The 17,655-nt window shown below is 44.2% G+C and overlaps 1 protein-coding gene across 3 annotated transcripts in view; it reads right to left on the bottom strand.

The window, feature by feature from the left end:
• Positions 1-17,274, bottom strand: part of SMPD3 (sphingomyelin phosphodiesterase 3) — a 351,886-nt gene extending 334,612 nt beyond the window's left edge. For 2 of the 3 annotated variants that reach the window (XR_014528791.1, XM_083514992.1), the window contains exon 1: positions 17,060-17,248. The gene's annotated coding sequence lies outside the window, so the exon portion shown is untranslated. Of the gene's footprint in view, positions 1-17,059 lie in introns of all 3 variants that reach the window. The other variant, XR_014528790.1, reaches the window with a different exon arrangement.
• Positions 17,275-17,655: the final 381 nt, after the last annotated feature.

Here is a 17,655-nt window from a genome sequence, read left to right as displayed (position 1 = left end):
CAGGTTCAATCTTTGGAATCTCCTGTTAAAAAGAACCCCAGGCAACAGAGCTGAGAAAGACCTTTGCTAGAGACCTTGGACAGCACTAGGCTTGAAAGGCCAATGGCCTCTCTCAGTAAATATGTAAAGGAGGACTGGCCAAGATGCTGGCCTTCAGATGCTGCTGGCCTCCAACACGCGTCAGCCCTAACCCAACCAGCATGGCCAATGGTTATTTGTTATTTGAATGCCATGTTGTTTTCACCCTCTCCCACTGTCACTAATATATGCATGTTTAGGCACACATTCAGTTTTGTACACATCCCGTGCACTGCAAAAGCTGGAGAAGGGCAAATTTCAAAGAATAGCTATGCTTCGGTTTGTATGTTGTTCTGGAAAGTTTGAATTGGGTAGATTTAAATGCAAGCAGAATCAAATTTCTCCCCCACCCCAGCCATGGCTTACAGAACTGGGGGAAAGTCCTCCTGGGGAACATTTGGAATCTGCTTTTGGTCAGATTGATGACACTGGGACCAAGTGGACCATTGACCAAAATAAATATGATACAATTCCTTAGAGCGAACTCTCACTGTAAGTCCTTGGTAAGTGTGTCTGTGTTGCATATTCTATGTAGCTTTGTTCACAAAGGTTGCTCCTTTTGCATAATTACATGGTTCCCTTCCCCACTCCACCCCCTGTTCAAATGGGTCTGTTTGTTCATAAGGTGCTGTGCAAATCAGAACACTGTTTGCCCTGACATACACTTAAAGACTTCTCGTTTCAAACAAAGCATAATAACAGGGCAGTGCAGCAATTATCCCCAGAGATCTCATCTCAGTAGTATGTTGGGCAACAGAAACAGAAAAAAAACTGCAATTAACTAATCTAAGAACTAGTTCACACATTTGCAGGCTCATCCCTCGAAGGCTGAAACATCAAGCCACAATTTACAACTTAAAATGTGAAGGAGTCAACACGGATCCAACACCACAGAAATTTCACACTTGTGGAAGCATGGATTTTAAAAATAAACAAGTCGCACCTGTATGTGGGAATGGGGTAGAAAGTCATTCAGACTGCATAACTTGTAGTTACCGAACCAATTTGCAAACCAAAACAAAGCTATCCTTCAAACTGGCACTTTCCTGAATCTTGCAATCTTCCAACACACAAAATGCACGCAATATATATAAAATACATATCAATATATTAAATATTAAAAATAATAAATATATTAAATATATATTAAATAAACATATATGAAACACACAAAAATATATTAGAGGAAAGTGCATAAAATGCTTATATTAATGAAAATAATGTACCGCATTTGGGAAAGCTGCTTTTAAATGCACATTTTAGGCAAAGATGCATACAAGGATGTGTATATTAGGTGATGCCTTAGCAGATCCTCACCATTGCCTGAGGCCAGTGCCCTTGATGTAAGCTGCAGCAATGCCCATGTCAGAAGGGCAGATCTATGGCTCTGTCCCACCACACTACTGCAAGCCAAAGATCTAGTCTTCTGAACAGCTTGGTGAAGATTTTGACCGTGTGTTCAGTGGCTGGGAAAAACACAAATTTCTTTCTAGGGTCCATTAGGAAAGGGTTTGAAAACTACCAATATCATAATGTCCTTATTCAAATCTATGGTGTGGACCTGCTTAGAATACTGTGTATAGTTCTGTTCACCTCACCTCACAGAGGATATTGTAGTGTACTGGTTGGCCACTGTGAGAACAGGTTGCTGGACCAGATGGGTCTTTTGTGTGATCCAATCATGGGGCTCACGTCTTATGTTCCTTTGCAAAGATAGACAGAAGTTATATGGCCAAGCAAACACTACACGTGTTGTCCGGGTTAAGAATACAGCAAAATCAAAACAAGAGGCCTATTTCTAAATTCATTTTCACCCTCTGCAAAACCTAGGAGCCATTTCCAGCTTTTCTTCCCTCCCACTTTTTATTCGTGTTATTTTCCAATTGGGTCCTGTCACTGTAATTAGGGGTAGCTGAATCAGTCTAATTCCAGGCCATGCCTCTTCTTTATGTAGGCATGCTGCTCAATTCGGCAATAATGTGCACACAAAAAGAGCACATTTAAATACACATTCGTAAATGTGTTGCCTCTCCAAATACGTGTTTTAAAGGGACTTGCAGTTTTTGAGCTGAGCATTACATTGGAACTTCCCAGAATGGTGGAAGCCCATGGATAATTAGGTTGCAATCTGCATATTAGTGCAGGAGGTGCTGTAGTTGACTGTGTTCTGGAGTGTGAACTGCATGAAGGATGGAGCATGAAGGTCAAGGAGTCAGGGTGAAAGTTTATGGGAAGGGGGAATGTCAGGGAAGGCCCAGCTGGGATTAAAGCAATTGGTGGGTTGAAGGTTCTTAGGTTAGGAACTAGTTCAGGAGATATCTCATGCTCTGAAGCATGTTTTGAAGCAGGCTTAGCCTAGTTTCCCTTTTCCCCCTGAACAAAATCTGCCAATCTTCATCCTGGTCTCTCACAGGGAACTTACATTTTAAGGGTTTGAGCACCCATTTTGAAGCAAACTGTTCATAGTGAGGTCTGGACAGCACTTTATCACACTTTCCCTATGTTTCCTTAGCTGATAATTTCTACATTTTATGTGACCTTTCACACAATGTAAAAGCCACTTCTGGAAAAGGAGTGGAATCTAGCAGAAGTTTCATGCTCATTTCTGTGGTATTTGCTTACAGGGTCAACCTCATTAACCTGGAAAATTACAGGAGTTTTCGCACTGCAATTCCACATGACAAAATTGAGGATCATGTTCTGATCTCTACAGTACAGTTCTTTCTTTCCATTTAAAACATGACAGTTTATTGATCAAAATGTCACAGTTCCATAATGTAGTAGTTAATGCAGTGTAAAAGGAACATTAGAACCTGGGCTAGAAGTGCTAGCATTATAATCAGGAAAACTAATGCAATGATCCCATCCAATAGCACCCCATGACAGTGCAGATCATTTCAGTTTGTAATGGAATTCAAAAATTCCTCAAGTGTTACTAGTTGTGATCATCTGATGTCAGCAGGTAAATATCTCCTTACACGGCACCTGCATGCTGCATGATTTGCTGGTGTGATGAGCGACATGTCACATTGTGACCAACACGGAACTTTATTGGCCACACAGAATCACATGTTTTACAGAAGTCACTGACAACTAAGAAGATGGCTGATCAACTGTAGTGTCCCAACTTCTCCTGAAAGGCTCACCTGGCGCCACCATTGCATTCTTTAGACATAATATATCTATATTAAAAAAGCATCGGCTCAAGATTCTGAAGTTCTTCTTACATATTGTTGACTCTTTTTTATAGATTGGCCGGTTTTATATGTGTGATTATCTGCATCTAGTGTGTGTGTGTGTGTGTGTGTGTGTGTGTGTGTCTAGTAAATCACCCTGAGATAAATTTTGTTGATGGGAGGTATTGAAGTTTTATCAATGCATATTAAGGTACTAGCAATGCACATATACATATGTCTCTATTCTTTAAAAACCTATATTCTGCTGTTTTCAAATCATTTATAAAATTCCTTTTGTCTGGGTTTTGTTTTTGTTTTTGTTTTTTAATGGTATGCCCATAAATTGCTGAGTGTGGAAGGCTTTCCTGGAATTTGGCTTGAAAGAGGCGCTCTGTCATAGTCCATGGAATCAGTGGCAGTATATGCTTTGTTGCAATGTAAGTGTAGCATCCATGACAGCTTCTCCCATTGGCAAATGTCCCCCAGGACCCAAAAGATTGCTGACCTCTGGTATCCATGCTTACCTGGGACCTCAGTCCCATTGACCTCAGTCAATGGATTGCACTATGAAAGCTCCAGTTTCTGTGACACACCCCATTCTTTGTGGGAAAACAAAAGCGGGCAAGGATTCATTGACTGCATGCTAAGAAGTAGCACAAAATCTTTGTTGCATCCAAATTTAGTGGGACCCAGCAATTGTCAAAGGACCCTTGTAGCTGGCAGTCTGCCTAATGAATATTCCATCAGACAAAGTCCTTCGGGACACTATTCCTCTCATTAGACAAGAGCCTCTGCCCTTTGTTCAGAGCTCTTCAATAATATTCAGCACAAAGGTTTAAAAGGAACTTGGGTTGGTGGGGGAGAAAGAGTTATTCATGTTTAAAGCAACATCTGAAACGCGAGAGATGACGGAAGGGCCACTGGGAAGCCGCCGCAGCTCTTTGGACCTCATTTTCGCACCGCTAAGCGGGCTTTGTACACAGCGCCAAGGTGTTTGGTTTTCAAAAGGCCTTTATGATCCCCTAATAGTTGGTGCTTGGAGAGAAGCAGGTATTAATCATGCAAAGCCATTTTGTGAACGAGGATCGCTCCAAGGGGCAGGTAAAAACTTTCCTGTCAAGTGCCGCCTGGATCCAGAAGTAAAGTCTTCCAAAATGACTCGGCAGAAGGAGGATGGGGACAACTGACTGCTTCAACTGTGTTATTGCAAAAACAGGCAAAATTACATAAAAAAATGTGTCGATCAGGTGAAATGCACACAAAAATGGATACACATTTTCATGCGGAGTTCTGTTTTGTTTTTAATCATGATCACAAACTGATGTGGAAATGAGCAGAAAGCTTAAGGTTGGGAAAATGAGGGAAACTGAAATTTAGAGATTCACCGATCTCTACCTCTATCTTCATGTTGCACCCACGTCCCGTAATCTTTCAGACTCTTTTAGAACAGTCTTCAGAACTGTTCAGTTACTGGGGGAGGCAAAAACCACCCTGAGCACCATTGATTCCAGGTTTTGGGGGTGCTCTTTGCCAACATACTCTCAGTCCCCTCAATTCATAGTGTAGAGGCCCAATTCTTTCTACCTCTGCTGCTGCCTTCAGCCAACTCCCCTTCCCCAAAACCATTTCTGAGAATTCTTTCACCAGCTTTCATGGCTTCTGAATCTAGCAGTGATCCAGACCTGGAGTGGGGGGCTGCATTGGCACTCCTCTGATGCCATCACAATCCCTATATGGGGATATTCCTGCATATTCCTGCATTGTAGGGGGTTGGCCTAGATTATCCTTAGGATCCCTTCCAACTCTACAATTCTATGGTTCTGTGATCACCAGCTTTGAGACAAAAGGAGCACACCAGAAGAAGACTATGGAATGGAGTAGGAGGAGAACCCATCTTCAGGCTGTTTAAGGTATGGAGGATGGAAGTGGTATTCTGGAGACAGAAGCATAAAAGGCTTCAGTCTGGCTGCAGGCTTTGCTGGAATAAGTGGGAACTGTCTGTGCTGAGGCAACTTTTGACCAGCATCCAGCCTTGACACCTTCTCCATAGGATCTGGCATCGGACCAGTATGGACAATACTGAGCTAGATGGTCTGACTCTGTATAAAGCAGCTTTCTATGTTCCTATGCATGTCCACATGCCACAGCAAACATTCCAAAAAGAAGAAAATGTAATTGCTGGGTACAATGAATGATTCAGATGGCCCTTTGTTATGGGAATAGTGGTGCATTCCAGCCATGGCCAAAAAGTGTCCAGGCATATGCTGAATGATAGTGTGAATTGCCAAAGGTACCAAATTAAACATGATCACCCAGAGTCTAGTTTTACATTCAGGCAGAGAGAGTATAAGGCACAGAGGAGCCACTGCTGAGGTGCCTTGAGGATGAGAAATACATTTAGTATAATCCACTTGCTCTAGGACAAAGCTTGGAGGGGGAGAGAATCAATAAAAGATGTGAGAAAAATGAGAAGAGCAAAGCCTGTTAAGAAAAAAAGGTAGCAGTTGTTCACACTCCAAATGAGAAATCCTCCAAAATTATAGTTTCATTTGCAAAAGACTATTCAGGATATTCTAGACCAGTCAAAAACCATTTTCCTGAAGATAGCAAGCTATAACCAGAGTGACTTCACTGCTTAGGAATTAACCTAAATTGGAAGCCTAGTGCATATTATACAGATTATTATTATATCTTGAGCATTTATACATCAGGCTGATAAACCTCTTCTGGGGAATGCCTTGCTCTGGTCTTTGCGCCAAAGCTGTCTAATTCCTGTTAATTAAAAAATAAAATTTCTGAACATGTCTTACTTCTCCTCTTTATGGAGAATGTGTGTGTGTGTCTCCAAATACCAAACCAGCATCTACTTCCTCCCATATTGTCATTAACATATACTTATATTAACTGCTCCAAGAACACATTAATTAATTTAATAATAATAATAGTTTAAGTATTTACCCACCCTTCACCAGCAGATCCCAGGGCATGTTACAACAATTTTAAAATTCAGAATTTAAAACACAGTGTTACACTTGATTAAGGAGCCATAGCTGCATGGTAGGTCCCTTTTTTTCACGTTGAAGGTCCCAATCCCTGGCACCTCCAAGTAGGATTTACAATGAAGTAGGTAAACATGTAAACAACTGGTTATTATGTCCATGTGAAACATCCCTATGCATTGATTTGGCTTCTATTTTATTTCAGGGAGACAGGAAGTAAGTGATTTGCTCTTCCCGGTGTAACGTTAAGGGAGCCATCTACGGCAGCTGCAAATGCTGATTCTTGCACCCTGAACCCTCCAATGAAGTCCCTGTTCAATGTTGCAGCACCTGTGGCTTTTTAGTTAAGAGAAAAGGCAGATAAGAAGCAGTACGACAGAAGTTTATGAAATTATCCATGCCGTGGAGAAAGTGGGCAGGGAAAGGTTTTTCTCCCTCTTTCATAGCATGGGATTCCTGAGCATCCAATGAAGCTGAATGAAGGAACATTCAGGAGGATGGAAAAAAGAAAGGACTTCTTCACATAGCATATCATTAAACTGTGGGACTTGCCCTAAAAGGAGGCTGTGATGGCCACTAACTTAGACAAGTTCACAGAGGATTAGGCGACTAATCCGTGGCCACTAGCCATGGTGGCCATGTTCCACCTCCACTGTCAGAGGCAGTAGGCCTCTCAATCACGGTTGCTAGGAACCACAGGCGGGCAGAGTGGCTGTTGTGCATGAATCCTGCTTGGGCGCTTCTCACAGACTTCTGGCTGGCCATTGTGAGAACAGGATGCTGGACTAGAGGGGCCATTGACCTGGTCCAGTAGGTTCTTCTTCTTGTGTTGCTCCACATGAGCCAAAGCAGGAAGGACGCCTCGTCTGCATTTCCTGCATTTCCTGTCCCCATCAATCAGACACCACCTGCAGCTGCTCTAGGGATGAAGGTCTCAGTGGTGCACTTATCCACACATGCTAAAATTTCTCATATATTATGTATATACATTATTATACTTTTAATATTATGCACACATACACACACACACACCAATACACTCCAGGTTTCCTGCAGTAACCAGCACATAAACAACACATATAACTGCATAAAAATACCTTTGCAATTATACTTCTAAAATTATGCAGCAGAAATATAGTACTGCTTGACTATTTTATATGTATCTAATATACATATTCCTTTTCTGTGTCATTGTGCACTTAAATAGTCAGGATTTCTTTCTTTCTTTACAATGATGTACAGACATAAGCAAGTACTTGATGCAAGAGGTAGCCTCGTATAGGTAGAACTTGGATGGATCAGAAACACCAGCTTCTGTGTATAAATCTGTTAAAACTGATTCTTCCTTCATCTCTAAACTGATCTCCTCCGCCCGCCCCCCTGTTTCCACAAGGGAAGTCTTGTAGCCCCAGAAATAGCCTGGTGGGACTTCTGCTTAAGTTCACCTAAAACGCTGCAAGACCATCTCCACACAACTCTCTGCATGCTGAGAACAACTTTTCATCGCCTGATCTACATAGGTAAACAGTGGAGAGGGCATTTCCTCCCCTCACATCTACAAATACGGTCTAACTTCATTAAATGTATCAATTAGGGAGACACAATTTGATACCTACAAAGCTAAACAAACTCTATGCAGAAAATCAATTTTAAACCTGGAAATGAACAGCAGATAATGCAAATTTGTTGCATACATTCTGAGATCGCCCAAGCGCAATGAGCTATCAAGGACAAATGGTGCAGGTTATATATGAAATTATAAGAACAATACAGTATGTATAACTTCAAAGCTAATTCTGTTCAATATATGGCTTGCATGTATCCAACTAAGTTATACTCTGAGCAGGCCCACTGAAATGAATGAACCTGTCCATTTCAGCCTCTGCAAAATCCTGAGACCACCACAAACCTCTTTGAAACATGATCAGCTTCTAATTTTAATTTTTCATTGAGATGGCACCCTGGCAGTGTAATGGTAACTCATTGAAAGAAGAATTAGAAGCTGTCTCTGCAGTACCTTACCCTGTTTTGTATTTGATCTTGCAAAAATATCCCTCTCAGGAATTACTTACATTTAAATTATAACTCCGGTTTGCCAGTGTTTGGACTTAAAAGCCATACTTTTTAAGTCACTGTTATTGCTGTAGTAGATTTAGAGGTATGAAAGGCCTTCTGTTTACTGCTTCATATTAACAAAGCATTTGTTTAGCAAGCAGATTGGATACATGTTGCCACAAGACCTTAAATTATAAAACCAGCCCCTCACATGGGTGCTTTTTTCTTTTCATTTTTGAGAGTCAAATGACAGTCCTCATGGAGGGCTAGAGTAAATCAAATACGACTCTGTCCATCTTGCTTTGGGCAATCTTCCCTAATGAATGTACAATAGCATTTCCCAACATCTCTTATTCTAGGACCTCACTTAGGAACATAGGAAATCAAAGAACTACTCTGCTTATAGAATCATAGAATTATGGAAGGGACCCCAAGGGTCATCTAGTCCAACCCCCCTATGTTCTGAATTTTCACATCAGTATCTGATAAAGATCTCTCTTTAGGATCTATCAATTTCTGAACCTTTCTCTTCCTTTTTTTGCAGGTGTCCGTGGTGGCAACTGGATTGTGAGAGAATAACCTAGTGTCTATCTTGTTGTCAACTTGATGTGAGATAAATACATTTTTAAAAATTTGCATGCCTCTTAAAATTTGTCTTCGCCTTTGAAATCTGTTGTGAACTAGTAAATTTGTTTCAGCCTAGTTTTTATTTTCTGCTGCCCTCTGCTGCATTCTGATTTCAATTGTTGTATCGTGGCTGTACACAGAGGCAGCCCACCCTGTTTCACCACCTGAGGAGAAATGCCTCTGGCCCTGCCGCCCCTGTGCTGGAACGGCTCGCTCTTGGCGGAGGAAGTGGGGCAGGCAAAGTGCCACCTCTTGAACTTCTGCCGCCTGAGGCACACACTTCACCCCGCCTCATGGGCAGGCCGGCTCTGGCTGTGCAGTAGACTCGCAACTCCCACATGTTTGACATGTGCAATTTCAACTTTACATGGCTGAAGATCAGCCAGTTGAAACCACACAGATCTGATGCATGGAAGGCGGAGAGTTTAAAAGCTATTTTTGCACAGGGCTTTCCCAGCACGGAAGGCACTTTTAAGCTCTCCGCCTTGCTCTGGGAGGCTCTTGCACAGGCTCTGAAGGCTCTTGAGAGATTTTGCAGGAACTCAGATGGCCCTGCAATGTCTCCTGACAAGTGTCCCAGAGCCCAGAGAGCTGCCTTGCTTGTGGGGTAAGACTTGTTTGGCATGCCTCCTCCAGAAGGTAAGGTAGCTCATGTGCCAAGATATGCACACTATCACTGGAACCTCATTCCCATGCAAGTTGTGGGTGGGCTGTATTTATAATCTTATATTCATTCTGTAGGCTGCCCAGATAACAAATGTTTATAAGGCAGGCTATGAATATAAGTAACTCTGTAAGTAAATGAACAGATAATGAAATAATTGTCAGGTTGTAAGGTTCTAGTCCATATGGGTAGCCTCCCAGTATTTTGCACTGCATTCCTTAAACACCTTCCCCTAGTCTCTGGCCCCTTTCCTGCAGAGGTGCATGGTGAGGCAAAGTCATTTTCCACCAGGGAACTCACTGAGTTATGCCTTGCTCAGCTGCCCATGATTCCTAGAAATGCACATTGCAATCTCACTGGATTGATTAATCAGTTGGTTAAAAGACACCCTGAAGAATATTGATAGACAGGCAGATGGACAGACAGGCAGATGATAGACAGGCAAACAGATAACAAGAATCGTAGTTCTCCCTGGAATCAAACCTCTACTGTATAAAATGTGATACCAGCACTTCGATCCTGTGCATCTCTACTCCAAAGTAAACCTTATTTAATTCAGTGGGACTTACTCCCAAGTAACCACGTAGCCAGAGTTGTCTTTGCTATATCAGCTGATCATTTCCCCAGAACATTGAGATATAAAGGAGAAAGTTTGCAAAAGGAGGGTTTTTGCAGGATTTCTTTTGCAAAACTGGTGTGAGAAGATATAGGTCCGTACACACACACACACACACACACACACACACAATACGTTGTCTAACAGATCAGTGAAATCTATAAAATAATGCTGAAGATCAAGCCTATTAGGCTGCCACCCATATGAACTCATTATCACACAGAGTGGCTGTTGAGCAAATGTTCCATGTCTGCATGGCTCTCCAGTCTGAATGACCCTATTCCCTAGCAAGTGTGTCTAGAATCGCAGCCCGAAGTTTCTTTTTAATGTGTCTCCTGCCTTGGGCAACAGTATGATTCTGTTTTCCTTGTTCAATCAGGTTAGCACGGAAAGTGCTTCAGCGACATTCCCTTGTCATGTAGTTGTCCTGTATTTTAGCGCAACAAGGGAAGCGTTCAGTTGTAAACACTGAAAGGAAATACTTGTTCATCTATTGGGCTGCTGAAGTCCTGGGAATATGATAGTCGAGTGGCAAAAATTGCGAAGCTAAAAATAAGATTGGAGACAGACCTTCTAATAAAACGAAAGCAGAAAACAAAAAGATCAGAGCACCCACCATCTCTCGCACAGAGGATGTTGAATTCTATGCAAAATGCAATCATGGTTTTCAGAGGGGTTCTCAAATCAGTCTGCTACAACAAAAAATATCAGTGAATCTGGCATAGGGATGGGAGCGAAGTTTGATTCAAATTGGAATTAAATGTGAATCAAACTAATTTCCACTAAAAATAATAAGACGCAAATGGAAATGCATCCTTTGAAATTAGCACTTTCCTAGATATTGCAATGCAGTTCTCCAGCCCAGTAAGATGTACAAAAATGGATACACTCCAGTAAAGTGAGCCTAAAAATGGATATATTGGTGACAATAACATACAAACATACATATTGGGGGGGGGGGAATGGACTGCAATGCTGATGAGTTTTCATGATGACTTTTTTTAAAAAAAGAATTTGCAAACTGATTTGGAGACCTACAGGCAAAGCTTTGGTGGACTAGAGTCTACATCAGCCTTTCTCAACCTTGGGTCCCTAGATGCTGTTGGACTACAGTTCCCATCATTCCTAGCCAGCATGGCCAGTGTTTGTGGATAATGGGAGCTGTAGTTCAAGAACATCTGGGGACCCAAGTTTACGAAAGGCTGGTCTACATCATCAGATGCATGAAGCGTCCTCCTCAGTTGGCAGAAACAGATGCCTGCAAGGGCAAACGAGTGGCCTTAAGCTCTTCAGATCTGCCTCTTTAGCAACATGGAACTGGGTTCCAAAACATCCTGCTTTAATAGGCATTCTTTCTCTCTAGTGAGCCCTGAGAACTGTAGCTGGGGTGCAGAGGAGAGGGACATTGCACTGAGCACACAGCCACAATTTTAGGCAGGTAATGTTGCATGTGACTTTCTGTGCAAGCTGCAGGCTTTGTGCTTGCATTTTATTTTGTTTTATTCTTTAACTACTGATGAAATCAGATGTTTAAAACGATCTAAAAAATCCAAAATATAAATAAAACCAGCAGTTTTTAGCATACGCATCATAAAACAAAATGGTGTATTAAAATAACATACCACATTTACAAGTCTGGGTGCAGTAAGCTTGCTTAAACAAAAACAAAGGTTTATATCTGTTATTGTTCCTTGCTGGGTTAGGTTACTTGGGAGACCGGGATTTGTTAAGTCAGTAACAGGAGGGGCAAAGTGGTTAGCCCTGACCCAGCTGCCAAACTGCTGAAGCCACAACAAACCTACAAAGGAGAATTCCTTGAGCGAGGTCTAAAGCGATAAGGAAGGATCCCTTGAGTGCAAAAAGAGAGAGCAGCAAGCTGCCTTTCAGCTATGTCTCTTGGGCAGGGTATACGCCAGGGGAAAGGAGTTTAACTGAGGCGACAGCTATGGAAAGCAACAACTTTGCCTTTTGTAGCATGCTGTTGCAGGCATATCTAAAATCACTGCCTAATAGGGCGGTTCACAAAAAACTATTTTTTGAAAATGCCTGCTCCAAAGGTCTGGTCTTACTACACTAGGGATTATATAGTTATATCTGAAATTTCATGCATATCAGTTAATATCTTGACCCTGCTCCACTGAATTGAAATTTCAGCCTTCACGACATAGGAAAACGGCCAAGTAAACAGCTATTTTTGTGGAGGAGGGTCGAGATATTAACTGATCTGCATGAAATTTCAGATATAGCTATATAATCCCTAGTATAGTGAGATAAGACCTTTGGAGCAGCCATTTAAAAAAAAGTTTTTTTATGAACCGCCCTACTGCCTAAACAGGGATCAAGGGCAGGTCTTGACGGAGCCTGGGTTCACAGGGCTCAGACTTGGAAATTATTTGGGTGTTCTTCACTCCCGTATTCAACAATATGGGAAAGGGGCAAGCCATCCATGAGGAATGCAGAAGCAATTCCTCAGGGCGGCAGGCTCAGGACCACTGAGAGGGGAGGCAGATTTGGGCCCCCAAAGAGCAAGCTGCTCACTGCCTGCCTCCTCCACTGCCTCCTACTCCCCTCTCACATCCTCCTCTGTCTCTGTCCACCCCCACTGCCACTGGCACACACCCCCAGCCTCTTTTTCAGGCCTCCTTTTTCTCCCCTTTTTCTCGGCAGTTGGGGTGGAAGCAAAAGAGGAGCTTGCATCAGGGGCCGGGGAAGAGTCAGTATCAAGGTAACATCAAGGTGGGAAAGGCAGCACTTTCCATTTTGGCTCAACGGCAAAATGTGCTGGGCCAGCCCTGATATGGGAGCACCCCTCCCTCAACATGCATGCATACAACATAAATGTGCCGTGTATCCTCCACCCCCCCCCCTGCATACGTCCATTATGGATGCGACCAGGGGGCCAGTGACAGTGGCAATATGTGCCTATAGATGTCCCTTTAGTGCAGGAGTAAGGAACTTGTGGCTCTCAATATGTTATTGGACTCCCAGTTTCCCATTAATCCCTGGCCATGTTAGCTGGGACTGGTGAGAGCTGAGGTCCATTGACACCTGAAAGGCGCCATGTCCCCTCCTCTCTAGTATTTTGGGAGCTGCTGTTGTGGGCGCAGCAAGCACTCCATTAGACACATTGGGAAAGTGGTTCTAAGAGCTGGACCAGATGAGCAGAACCCTTGTGAGGTGTACCTATTGCAGGGATGTACCACTGCAGTCTGTGGGAGCGGGGGGGGGGGCGTAACTCGTGTTTGAAACATCTTCCCTTAAAAAACATTACCTCTTAATTAAGATATGGTCAAAAAGTACAAGCCTAGAACCTTCTCCTTGACATGATAATTTTAGGCGTCAATAGTGCATTTAATGTGTGTATGGCATTTGTACAACTGACACCCCCCCCCCCGTTTCAAGCAGTGGTTCTCAACCTGTGGGTCCCCAGATGTTGTTGGACTACAACTCCCATCATCCCTGAGCTCTGGCCTTGCTAGCTAGGGGTGATGGGAGTTGTAGTTCAACAACATCTGGGAACCCACAGTTTGAGAAAGCTGGGTAGCATGAAACAGTAATGCCCAGTACCACATGGGAGATCTACTCTTCTGTTTTATCTCTCAGCTGACTCTATTTTCTATACAGTGAGGGCTGTGGCTCTGTAGTACAGCATCTGCCTTGCATGCACACAGTCCTAGGTTCAATTTTTTGTCATCTTTAGGTTGGACTGGGACAGACTTCCCTGTTTGAAACCCCAGAGAGCTACTGCCAGTCAGTGTAGCCATTACTGAGCTAGATGAGCCAAAGATCTGATTCAGTATAAGGCAGCTTCCTATGCTTCTGTACACAGCATAAGAGCTATATACCTGCTTTCCGTAAAATGTCAAAACAGTGACAGATCTGGAGGCTGATTTCTTACTTTCAATAACTACATGGCTGAATTCCTAAGCTACTCCTTATAATGAACCCACAGGTACAACGGTGGCCACTCAGACAGTATAAAACAATAATCATAGAATTGTAGAGTTGGAAGGGGAACCATGAGGGTCATCTAGTCCAACCCCCTGCAATGCAGGAATCTTTTGCCTAACATGGGGCTCAAACTCACGACCTTGAGATTAAGAGTATCATGCTCTATATATTGATTAATCCCACTCTCTAAAATGGATGCATTGAGGGGAAACACTTATTCATTCTGTTGAAAGGGGTCAAAAAGCCAGGTGGTTGTCTCTGACTGAGGTCTTCTCAGAGAAGACACACTGAAATTAATGGACGTGACAAATTTAGGTACATCAATTCCAGTAGGTCTACTTTGAGTAGGACTTAGTTGGAGACAACTAAGCAGACATAGGCAAACTCACCCTCCAGATGTTTTGGGACTACAACTCCTATGACCACTGGTCCTGTTAGCTAGGGATGGTGGGAGTTGTAGTCCCAAAACATATGGAGAGCTGAGTTTGCCTATGCCTGACTCAGAGGCTAGGAATGTTCCATTTATTGACACTATGCTATACCTAGTTAGCCAATTATCCTTTTATACAGCAGGCATTTTACTACACATGGCGGTGCCCCCCCCCCCAACATCTGAACATTGGTATTGGCATCTTAAGCACACAATCAAGTTCACAGCCCTTTATATGGGTTTATTTAACCTGGACTGATGATCACTCCCCCCCCCCCCCAGTTCTGCACTCACAGTTATACTCTTAAGTGTTATGCTACTACAGTGAGCCAAGACTCTCCACTCCACCTAGAAGCATGAAAGAAGGGGCGGGGTGGTGGCGAACCCAACCACAGTAATCATGGGTAGAACAAGGCAGTTAAGGTATATAAAGAAGGACCGGATTCAGTAAGCTACTTTGAATGATATAATCCCAAGAATCACAAAGAGTATTTGGAAACATAAAGGACACGACACCAATCCCAAAGGGACCTCCCCTTTCTGTGTTCCTTCAATGATCTGCAAGCCTTTCTTCTTGACCAAGATGCATTGGCACACTCTGAACACACGTCAGCTGCCAGATGCAAAAATGCCCAGCTGGATATGAAATCTTCTTGACTCTGTTCCTGCAGGATCCCAGAATGAAGGGGGGGGGCATGCACAAAATCTCATCAGGAAAGCCTTTCAGGCAGAGAAGCCTGCACAAGAGAGCCAAATGGGCAAACACACCAACAAAAGAAGCACAGAGCTTTGCTTTTTTAAAAAAAAGAAAAAGAAAGAAAATGGCAAACAGAACCATTCATGCAACAATCAAATCAAATAAAAATGGCTGACATTATTAAAAGACACACACACACACAGATACAGATACACACCCACCAGCTTATCCTGAAATAAACCACCTTTGTTCTGGGTCCTGGCTGGTTATTGTTGTGATACACATTTTATTCTGACCATTTTATCAACAGATATTCTGAGTACTTTTGACTTCCAGTGCACTGCACGCTGCAGATTATCTGTCAGATGGGCATCCTGGATAGAACAGTCCAGAGGTAGGCTGCAAGAAAGACAAAGCCATATGGCAGAGAGCTAATTGGTTTGCGTTTGGCTCCCTCCTGGATTAGGCAGGGCTTCTCTGCTAGTTTTGCATCTCTTTCCCCCCACAGCCAAAGGCAAATCATAGGAGGTATTTGCGTGGCCCCATGATTCATTGGCATGGAAAGCATGCTGCTCCTTGATTAAACTTCAATCTCTCTGTCTCTCGTTTTCCACGCCCAGATAAGCACTTCGCCGAGTTCCCCCTGCTGTGCTGCTGACCTCTTTTTACTCCTTGGCGACTGAGAAAACCGTAAGGCGACAATAATCCACCCAGCACCAGAACTGCGAGCAGCACAACCCACCCGGTGTGGGACAAAGGGTTGATCTGGGCACCAGAACTGAGAGCCCGGGAGAGGGTGCGATATCAGCACAGAGGCAATGTTCCTGGCTTGATGGCATATGGCATTGCTCAGTATTCACAGCCAGCCCTGTCGCTAGGCACAGAAATCTGTGGCGTGAACCACTGGTGTGCAACAGACAGCAGCAAAAAAGAAAGAAAAGGGAAAACCAAATCACAAAGGAGAGGGCAGGTCTGCCGTTCGGCCATAAGCACAGCCACGCTGGATTTCCCCCACCGCCTCGCTGCTCCGAGGGATCAACGCCCAACCCAGCTTAGCTTTCTCTCCACCCACCTACCTCAGTCAAACAGTGCTGAATGAGAAAATATCAATCTGTGGAAGAAAATTAACCGTAGATTTTGGGGGAGATTTGAGGGGTGGGGGAGGCAGGTTGGTGAGAGGGACTGTACGATGCAAGGGAACCATTTTGCAATCTGGGCTGCCCACCGCCTCCTACTTATGGCTGTAGTAGTGACTCTACTCCACGCTTCACCCCGCATAGTACTATCTCCCCGCAGACGTGCCTGCAGGGACTTGTGGACCGACTCAGCGCACCCCTCAAGTTATTCTTTTTTAAAAAAAAATAATTGAGGTGGGGGCATCCTCAGTCTCGCCACCACTCGCGTGACCCCGCCTCAGTGCATAAAAGGAATAAAGCCGCGATCTGCTCGCTTGTTCGCAGCGCCTTCTGGACGCAAGGAGTGTCCGTGCGCGCCGAGGCTTAAGCAAACACACAAAGGATATGAATACATACACCCTTCCGGAACAGCAGAGGCAGGCGCTTGGGGAGGGGCAGCAGCGTGGACCACGTTCCCTTTTTCCTTACTCCAGATCGCCTTCCCCACGCTGGAACTCCACACCCGCGCACAACAGCAGGAAGGCGGGCAAGCAGAGCAGCCACGCGAAAAGCGAGATCCCTTTGGATCGCTCCCTTTCTCAAATCCGCATACAAACATTCATATATATTTGCATAGGTGCAATCGCTTACTGTGCGTGGCAGTGGAGGAAGCCGGATCCCAGTCCCATGCCGCCAGCCAAGGGAGCAGCAGCAGCAGCAGCAGCCGGCGGAGCCTCCTTAAGCGCGAGCGAGGCTCAGCACCTTTGCGCTGAACAGCTCCACACACAGCCTACCCATGCGCGTCGCTTCTCTTGCACCAGCCGCCGCCGCCGCCGTGGCCACCGCAGGCTCCATCCTTCATCCCCGCCCAACTCCGCCCCCGGCTTCTCCCATTGGATGCGCCGCCTGGCTGATTGATGCTGAAGCGATCGTTCCAATTCCACCCCCTCTTTCTTCCCCAAAACACACATACACACACACACGAGTGACGCCAGCCAAAGGAGGAAACTATTTCTCCCAAGCGGGAGTCTAAGAGGAAGGTTTGGACTACATCTCCCAGCCACCTCTGCGGCGGATCGCTCTCTCGCACGCTCCTCTGCAGCAGGGGGTCCTGGGATTTGTAGTGCTTGCCTGCCAGGAGTTATTCCCCCACCACCACCACCATGAGACAGACAGGCTCCTATCGCCTGGTGTGCAAAGGTGATAAGGTATCGAGGGAAGGTCCTGTAACCAAGAAAGTCTCTGAG

The sequence above is a fragment of the Podarcis liolepis genome (genome assembly GCF_965112155.1).
Source record: "Podarcis liolepis genome assembly, chromosome: 7".
NCBI lineage: Eukaryota > Metazoa > Chordata > Lepidosauria > Squamata > Lacertidae > Podarcis > Podarcis liolepis.
The sequence above is the reverse complement of the archived record's forward strand: the minus strand, read 5'-3'. Positions and strand labels throughout refer to the sequence as shown.